This window comes from Anopheles coustani, assembly GCF_943734705.1.
Source record: "Anopheles coustani chromosome X unlocalized genomic scaffold, idAnoCousDA_361_x.2 X_unloc_41, whole genome shotgun sequence".
NCBI classification, from domain to species: domain Eukaryota; kingdom Metazoa; phylum Arthropoda; class Insecta; order Diptera; family Culicidae; genus Anopheles; species Anopheles coustani.
This window is the reverse complement of record NW_026525150.1, coordinates 260,001-269,256: the sequence shown is the minus strand read 5'-3', so window position 1 is coordinate 269,256 and position 9,256 is coordinate 260,001. Positions and strand designations below refer to the sequence as shown.

At 48.0% G+C, this 9,256-nt stretch overlaps 2 non-coding genes across 2 annotated transcripts in view; both read left to right on the top strand.

The window, feature by feature from the left end:
- Positions 1 to 8,455: 8,455 nt before the first annotated feature.
- On the top strand, positions 8,456 to 8,610 carry LOC131270604 (5.8S ribosomal RNA). The gene has a single exon (XR_009179653.1). It is a non-coding gene; the product is annotated as a 5.8S ribosomal RNA (ribosomal RNA).
- Positions 8,611 to 9,097: 487 nt separating this feature from the next.
- The window catches only part of LOC131270600 (large subunit ribosomal RNA), a 4,091-nt gene continuing 3,932 nt past the window's right edge, over positions 9,098 to 9,256 (top strand). The window contains exon 1 of the ribosomal RNA XR_009179649.1: positions 9,098 to 9,256. This exon is cut by the window's right edge and continues 3,932 nt beyond it. This is a non-coding gene — a ribosomal RNA (large subunit ribosomal RNA).

Here is a 9,256-nt window from a genome sequence, read left to right as displayed (position 1 = left end):
TACTCACCGTAGTATAAAACGAACGAACCGAACCTATCCGAGTAGGGATAATGGGCGCAGTAACATACTTCTGTGACCCAGCGAGAGTTGAACGAGGTGACATGAACTGTCAGTGGCTTATATCAGATGGGATACATACATGAGATTGCTTTCAAATCTACACTCGAAAACCTAACCAAGTAAAAGCGAACGTGGGGAGGATTCGAAACCGGTAACGAAATCTTAAGCTGGAAAGAGTCATCACTATGGATACATATTATGCGAAACCAATCAAGTGCTCAGTACTGATCCAAAACCTAAGAGCACTAGTGAACACCTTATTCTCACCCTAGTTCACATCCAAGTGATCGACCACGTGTGTGAAGCAAAGACCAATCGAATTCCTCAATGGACTGAACACTATGAACAAATGGCCAAAAACGTTATAACTATCCAAACATCCTACTATCTAGCGAAAGTCATCACGATGGAACCATACAATGATCTTAACCTATAGCGCTCACCTATTCCTACCCAGAGTGCAAGTGAACATATTGCTCACCCTAACCAGTTCACATCCACGTGATCGACTAACATACCGAAGTTACCACAAGTCAAAGTTATACGTTTACAAGCGCAAGACCAATCGAAAACCCCGAAAGCAATCTCGACCCAAAATGTATTATCCGTGAGTGTAGTCGAGTCTCGTACTCGTCATCTGTAATCGTCGGATAGAATATCCAGTACACGGTTGTCTTTCCAAATGAAATCTACATACAGAACTCGCTCTTGGCAAATGGGTGGCATTGGCGCAATCAGGAGCGAGTTCCCGTCCGGGTGCCAAGTGATTGGCAAATGTCTGGGGGAAAGCAACCATATATTGATTTGTCTGTTAGTGTACTGGGTGTTTGAGGTATGTAGTATCCACGCTTGGTTGGGTGTGTCAGAGGACCATGGATGCGTTCACAACCCCAATTGGGGTACATCGGGAATGATTTTGTGGAACCGATGTGCCCGGCACACACTAAGTTTTGTTGCAAGTTAATAGTGTGCCATGTCCGGGGGGGTTGTGATTAAACTCTGGTGAATTGCGTACTGTGGTGATTGGGGTATGAAAGCCCCGCAGTTGCAATGATCGGACGCGCCTAGCGTGTCCTTTAGTTGATGGTAGGGAAATGAAGGCCCTTGTCAGCTCACCTAAGTATTCATGGAAGTTTGGCATAAGGTCGCTGTGGTAGGGGTATGAAGGCCCCGTCAGCGCATGCACAATCGGGCGCACGAGCGCTTAGCGGAGTCGAATGCCGCTCAAGTGCCTGTCCGGTGCATCGGGTGTGTGTGATACGAGGGCAATGAGGTTCGCACGGGGGCTCGCCTCCCGTGTGCTACCGGACTTGACAACATATAGAACGTGGTGTTTGCTCCTCCGGGTGCAATGGGACAATGAACATTCGAACGCAAAGTCGGAATTCTGGTTGATCCTACCAGTAATATACGCTCGTCTCAAAGGTTAAGCCATGCATGTCTAAGTACAAACAGATTTAATGTGAAACCGCATAAGGCTCAGTATAACAGCTATAATTTACGAGATCATCAACCTAGTTACTTGGATAACTGTGGAAAATCTAGAGCTAATACATGCAACATGCCAGGACCCTCGCGGGAACTGGTGCACTTATTAGTCAAACCAATCGCGGGTTCTCCGTGTCATTGAGTTGAAGTCTGGATAATGATGCTGATCGTATGGTCTCGCACCGACGACAGATCTCGCAAATATCTGCCCTATCAACTATGGATGGTAGTATAGAGGACTACCATGGTTGCAACGGGTAACGGGGAATCAGGGTTCGATTCCGGAGAGGGAGCCTGAGAAATGGCTACCACATCCAAGGAAGGCAGCAGGCGCGTAAATTACCCAATCCCGGGACGGGGAGGTAGTGACGAGAAATAACAATATGAAACTCTTTAATGATGTTTCATAATTGGAATGAGTAGAGCATAAATCCTTCTACGAGGATCAAGTGGAGGGCAAGTCTGGTGCCAGCAGCCGCGGTAATTCCAGCTCCACTAGCGTATATTAAAATTGTTGCGGTTAAAACGTTCGAAGTTGATACTTGTCCAACACAGTCCGGCTCCGCCGACCCGGTCAACCCGTGGTCGGTGGGCCAAGTCGGAATCTGGTTGCGACTCAATGGTGTGGTAGGGCACCAAGTCTGTGTCATGGTGTGCCCTTCAACGGGTGCAAGTGTAACATAGAGCTCGACCGCTCACGTTTACCTTGAACAAATTAGAGTGCTTAAAGCAGGGTGCCCAAACGCCCTAGAATAATCTTGCATGGAATAATGGAATACGACCTTGGTCTAATCTTTCATTGGTTTGTACTCAGACCGGAGGTAATGATTAACAGAAGTAGTTGGGGACACTAGTATTACGGCGCGAGAGGTGAAATTCGTAGACCGTCGTAAGACTAACTAAAGCGAAGGCATTTGTCAAGGATGCTTTCTTTAATCAAGAACGAAAGTTAGAGGATCGAAGGCGATTAGATACCGCCCTAGTTCTAACCGTAAACGATGCCAACTAGCAATTGGGAGACGCTACAACCAGGTGCTCTCAGTAGCTTCCGGGAAACCAAAGTCAGGTTCCGGGGGAAGTATGGTTGCAAAGTTGAAACTTAAAGGAATTGACGGAAGGGCACCACAATGAAATGGAGCTTGCGGTTCAATTTGACTCAACACGGGAAAACTTACCAGGTCCGAACTTATGGAGGTGAGACAGATTAATAGCTCTTTCTCAAATTTAAGGGTAGTGGTGCATGGCCGTTCTTAGTTCGTGGATTGATTTGTCTGGTTAATTCCGATAACGAACGTGACTCACATATGCTAACTAGAACGCAGTCAGCGTTAATGCGTCGATGCCGATTGGAACGGGTTAGGACCTTTCGGTGGAGTATGACCTGACACCTTCGCTGTTCGTGTGCGCAAGTGCACTTACGGTACGCTGCTTAGCAGGACAATTTGTGTTTAGCAAAATGAGATCGAGCGATAACAGGTCCGTGATGCCCTTAGATGTTCTGGGCTACACGCGTGCTACAATGTGGGTAGCAGCGTGTCTCCTATTCCGAGAGGAACGGGAAATCACTCAAATACTCACTTAGTAGGGATTATGGATTGCAATGGTCCATATGAACTCGGAACTTCTAGTAAGTGCTGGTCATCAGCCAGCGTTGAATACGTCCCTGCCCTTTGTACACACCGCCCGTCGCTACTACCGATGGATTATTTAGTGAGGTCTTTGGAGATGATCGTTCGCTGGATCCTCGTGAACCGCGTCTGCTTTATCGAAGTTGACCGAACTTGATGATTTAGAGGAAGTAAAAGTCGTAACAAGGTTTCCGTAGGTGAACCTGCGGAAGGATCATTAGTGGCCAAGTGATCCTTCCAGAAGTCCGAACCTGCGGGTTGAGACTTCGGCACAAGTTGCCATATGATAATTGACGAAACACTATAGAAGTCCGAACCTGCGGGTTGAGACTCAGGCACAAGTTGCCATATGAAAGTTGACGAAACACTAACAAGTCCGAACCTGCGGGTTGAGACTTAGGCACACGTTGCCTTATACATGACTTCGAACAAATACACAAGTCCGAACCTGCGGGTTGAGACTTAGGCACAAGTTGCCTTATACATGACTTCGAACAAATACACAAGTCCGAACCTGCGGGTTGAGACTTAGGCACAAGTTGCCATATGAAAGTTGACGAAACACTAACAAGTCCGAACCTGCGGGTTGAGACTTAGGCACACGTTGCCTTATACATGACTTCGAACAAATACACAAGTCCGAACCTGCGGGTTGAGACTTAGGCACAAGTTGCCTTATACATACATTGGCCAAATAAACAGAAGTCCGAACCTGCGGGTTGAGACTTAGGCACAAGTTGCCATATTATATTCGATCAAACACTAAGTAGTCCGAACCTGCGGGTTGAGACTCAAGACCGTAACAAGATGTCACTATACAAGTCCGAACCTAAGGGTTGATACTTAATGCGATCTAGATACCAAGTTGACATCCAATACCTGTTGAGCAAAACCAAAGATTCCCTGTTCTCGAATGATTACACTATATAACAGGGAATCATGAAGAAATCAAGCAAGCGTGAAACAAAGTCATCACTTGGGCATGCTCGATAGCCAACCACATGACCTTAACCTAAGAGAGCATGCAAACCACATGATACCTATAAACGATTAACCCGCCCTAGTTCAATCGTTCACCAAGTGATGACTTCAGTATGGCTAAGAGAAAAACTTTTAAATGGGAAAAACTCTAAGTCCGAACCTCCGGGTTGAGACTTCCGCGTCGGAGGTGCGCCCACCTCCTATCCGAAAGATGATGAATCAGGGGTGTTCGGTCAGCAATGGTCGGATGCCCCGTCGTAGTCCAACTATGACAATCAAAGTCAAGACCTCCGGGTTGAGACTTTCCGCGAGTACAAGCATAAAGGAACACGGACCAAGCCGTACCGAGAGAATCGGTACTAGAGCCCTCGTGGTTCTACATTGAGAGAGCCCTCGTGGTTCTCATTAGGGGCTTTATGCAAGTCGTACTCAATACTGTGGTGTGAAGTATAAAGTATAGTCCTCGCCTGGTCCACGCTGCTTCGGCGGTCCTGGGTAAGATAGTTAATTCTAGCTTGCCCTATAGTGGAATGAGGACACTTAATGCTTCGTCTTTTAGCGGCGGCTAGACTCCTCCTCACGGGGAACGAGTTGACGCGCACAGCGGCGGCTTACGCACTATGGCAATCATGGATGCCTGAAGATTCCGTGAAGTTCTCCCCTGGTCCACGCTGCCTCGGCAGTCCTGGGTAAAATGGAATATTTCCAGCTTGCCCTATAGTGGAAGAGGACTATCCAACAATACAAAGTCAAGACCTCCGGGTTGAGACTTTCCGCGTCGGTGGTGTCGCGCACCGCCTATCCGAAAGATGGTGTAACAGGGGTGTTCGATCAGCAATGGTCGGATGCCCCGTCATAGTCCAACTATGACAACCAAAGTCAAGACCTCCGGGTTGAGACTTTCCGCGTCCGGAGGTACGCGTACCGCCTACCCGAAAGATGGTGTGCTTCTGGGGTATTCGATGAGTCGGATACCCCGTCGTAGTCCAACTATGACAATCAAAGTCAAGACCTCCGGGTTGAGACTTCCGCGTCCGGAGGTACGCGTACCGCCTACCCGAAAGATGGTGTGCTTCTGGGGTATTCGATGAGTCGGATACCCCGTCGTAGTCCAACTATGACAATCAAAGTCAAGACCTCCGGGTTGAGACTTCCGCGTCCGGAGGTACGCGTACCGCCTACCCGAAAGATGGTGAATCAGGGGTGTTCGATCAGCAATGGTCGGATGCCCCGTCGTAGTCCAACTATGACAATCAAAGTCAAGACCTCCGGGTTGAGACTTTCTAAGAGTACAAGCATAAAGGAACACGGACCAAGCCGTACCGAGAGAATCGGTACTAGAGCCCTTGTGGTTCTACATTGAGAGAGCCCTCGTGGTTCTCATTAGGGGCTTTATGCAAGAAGTACTCAATACTGTGGTGTGAAGTATAAAGTATAGAGTCCTCCACTGGTCCACGCTGCTCCGGCGGTCCTGGGTAAGATAGTTCATTCTAGCTTGCCCTATGTGGAAGAGGACTCAATACCCTACCTGTTGAGCTTGAAACAAAGTCATCACTTGGGCATGCTCATATTGCCATACACAATTACATTATATTCGAATGAGCATGCAAGCGACCCTATATAGACCGAACCAAAACGATAGATACCGCCGTAGTTCACCCCCACCAAGTGATGACTTCAGTATGGCTAGTGTGTGAAGTATAAAGTATAGTCCTCCCCTGGTCCACACTGCTTCGGCGGTCCTGGGTAAGATAGTTAGTTCTAGCTTGCCCTATGTGGAAGAGGACACAATACTTAATACTTAGAGTACAAGCATAAAGGAACACGGACCAAGCCGTACCGAGAGAATCGGTACTAGAGCCCTCGTGGTTCTACATTGAGAGAGCCCTCGTGGTTCTCATTAGGGGCTTTATGCAAGTCGTACTCAATACTGTGGTGTGAAGTATAAAGTATAGAGTCCTCCACTGGTCCACGCTGCTCCGGCGGTCCTGGGTAAGATAGTTCATTCTAGCTTGCCCTATGTGGAAGAGGACTCAATACCCTACCTGTTGAGCTTGATACAAAGTCATCACTTGGGCATGCTCATATTGCCATACAATATTCCATTATCTACTAATGAGCATGCAGCTATATGATTATAACCTGTAAACGATTACCCCGCCGTAGTTCAGCGCTTCAACCAAGTGATGACTTCAGTATGGCTAGTGTGTGAAGTATAAAGTATAGTCCTCCCCTGGTCCACACTGCTTCGGCGGTCCTGGGTAAGATAGTTAGTTCTAGCTTGCCCTATGTGGAAGAGGACACATACTTAATACTGTGGTGTAATGAACAAAGTATAGTCCTCCACTGGTCCACGCTGCTTCGGCGGTCCTGGGTAAGATAGTTAGTTCTAGCTTGCCCTATGTGGAAGAGGGCATACAAGACAAAGTATAGTTCTCCCCTGGTCCACGCTGCTTCGGCGGTCCTGGGTAAGATAGTTAATTCTAGCTTGCCCTATGTGGAAGAGAGCATACATGAACCAAGAACGAAGGTTATGATCGAGGAATGATTCGACAACTAACCGATGGTATGAAATGTGAAGAATTCAAGCAAGCACACAATCAAGTCATCACTTGGGCATGCTCGATAGCCAACCCTATGACATTAACCTAGTAGAGCATGCGAAAACCAATATATATGTAAACGATGCCCCTCCCTAGTTCAGCGCTTCAACCAAGTGATGACTTCAGAATGGCTAAATCAAATCGGTTCAAAACATACCATCGGTACCCTATTGAAACACACAAGTCGATATCAAACCTCATGATTGTGTAGTCCTCCACTGGTCCACACTGCTCCGGCGGTCCTGGGTAAGATAGTTCATTCTAGCTTGCCCTATGTGGAAGAGGGCACATTACTCAATACTGTGGTGTTATGAACAAAGTATAGTCCTCCACTGGTCCACGCTGCTTCGGCGGTCCTGGGTAAGATAGTTAGTTCTAGCTTGCCCTATGTGGAAGAGGGCATACAAGACAAAGTATAGTTCTCCCCTGGTCCACGCTGCTTCGGCGGTCCTGGGTAAGATAGTTAATTCTAGCTTGCCCTATGTGGAAGAGAGCATACATGAACCAAGAACGAAGGTTATGATCGAGGAATGATTCGACAACTAACCGATGGTATGAAATGTGAAGAATTCAAGCAAGCACACAATCAAGTCATCACTTGGGCATGCTCGATAGCCAACCTCATGACATTAACCTAGTAGAGCATGCGAAAACCAATATATATGTAAACGATGCCTCCCTAGTTCAGCGCTTCAACCAAGTGATGACTTCAGAATGGCTAAATCAAATCGGTTCAAACCATACCATCGGTATCCTATTGAAACACACAAGTCGATATCAAACCTCATGATTGTGTAGTCCTCCACTGGTCCACGCCGCTTCGGCCGTCCTTGGTAAAATGGAACATTCCAGCTTGCCCTATGTGGAAGAGGGCACATTACTCAATACTGTGGTGTGAAGTATAAAGTTCAGTTCTCCCCTGGTCCACGCTGCTTCGGCGGTCCTGGGTAAGATAGTTCATTCTAGCTTGCCCTATGTGGAAGAGGACACTTCATACTTCGTCTCTAAGCGGCGGCTTGACTCCTCCCTACGGGGAACGGGTTTACGCGCACAGCGGCGGCTTACGCACTATGGCAGTCATGGATGCCTTACGTTTCTATGAAAAGTGTGTTCCTCCCCTGGTCCACGCTGCTTCGGCAGTCCTGGGTAAGATAGTTAGTTCTAGCTTGCCCTATGTGGAAGAGGACACGTAGACTTACTGTGGTGTGAAGTATAAAGTTCAGTTCTCCCCTGGTCCACGCCGCTTCGGCCGTCCTGGGTAAAATGGATTCATCCAGCTTGCCCTATGTGGAATGAGGACACTTTATGCTTCGTCTCTAAGCGGCGGCTTGCTCCTCCCTACGGGGAACGGGTATACGCGCACAGCGGCGGCTTACGTTATGGCAGTCATGGATGCCTTACGTTTCCATGAAAAGTGTGTTCCTCCCCTGGTCCACGCTGCTTCGGCAGTCCTGGGTAAGATAGTTAGTTCTAGCTTGCCCTATGTGGAAGAGGACACGTAGACTTACTGTGGTGTGAAGTATAAGGTTCAGTTCTCCCCTGGTCCACGCCGCTTCGGCCGTCCTGGGTAAAATGGATTCATCCAGCTTGCCCTATGTGGAATGAGGACACTTTATGCTTCGTCTCTAAGCGGCGGCTTGCTCCTCCCTACGGGGAACGGGTATACGCGCACAGCGGCGGCTTACGCAAGTTAGTCACCCTCGGCAGTGGATCACTCGGCTCATGGATCGATGAAGACCGCAGCTAACTGCGCGTCATAATGTGAACTGCAGGACACATGAACATTGATAAGTTGAACGCATATTGCACGTCGTGGGAACCTACCATGATGTACAGATGACTGAGCGCTTATATTTGAGAAATGTATCGCATACATTTAACTACGCCGTGACACCCGTCACGAGACGTGCACCATGATGTTAACTAGGGTCGCGACGACCCGCTAGCATTAAAGAACCCGTGGTTTACAATATACTGGCATTGGAATTCGAAGTATTTAGAGCGTCCGTGTTCCCGCGTGAGGCGGAAGTACGAGGAGAAGGCGTGCTTGTGGTGTCTGTGGTGGTGTTTACTGATGTCTAGCTTCAGCTTATTTATTTATTTAAATAGAAGCGAAGATGTCAAAGTAGCGTCGAAGCAGCAGCGGTAGCACAAATGATTCAAGTATGGAAGTTGACCAAAGGAACACAAACAAACTAGCGTATGGGCAATGGAAGGTATCAGTGAGTTAAACCACACGCGGGCTAACAGCCCGTTAACCGAGTCCAACGGTACATATTGGACATTGAAACAAAGTAGTCGCAAGCCAGATGTGACGATAACAACCGCAAGGTACATAAGCCTCAGTTCATGTGTGACAACCCCCTGAATTTAAGCATATTAATAAGGGGAGGAAAAGAAACCAACCGGGATTCCCTGAGTAGCTGCGAGCGAAACGGGAGAAGCTCAGCACGTAGGGGTGGCGGCCAGTCCGTCTATCCGATTCCGTGTACTGGT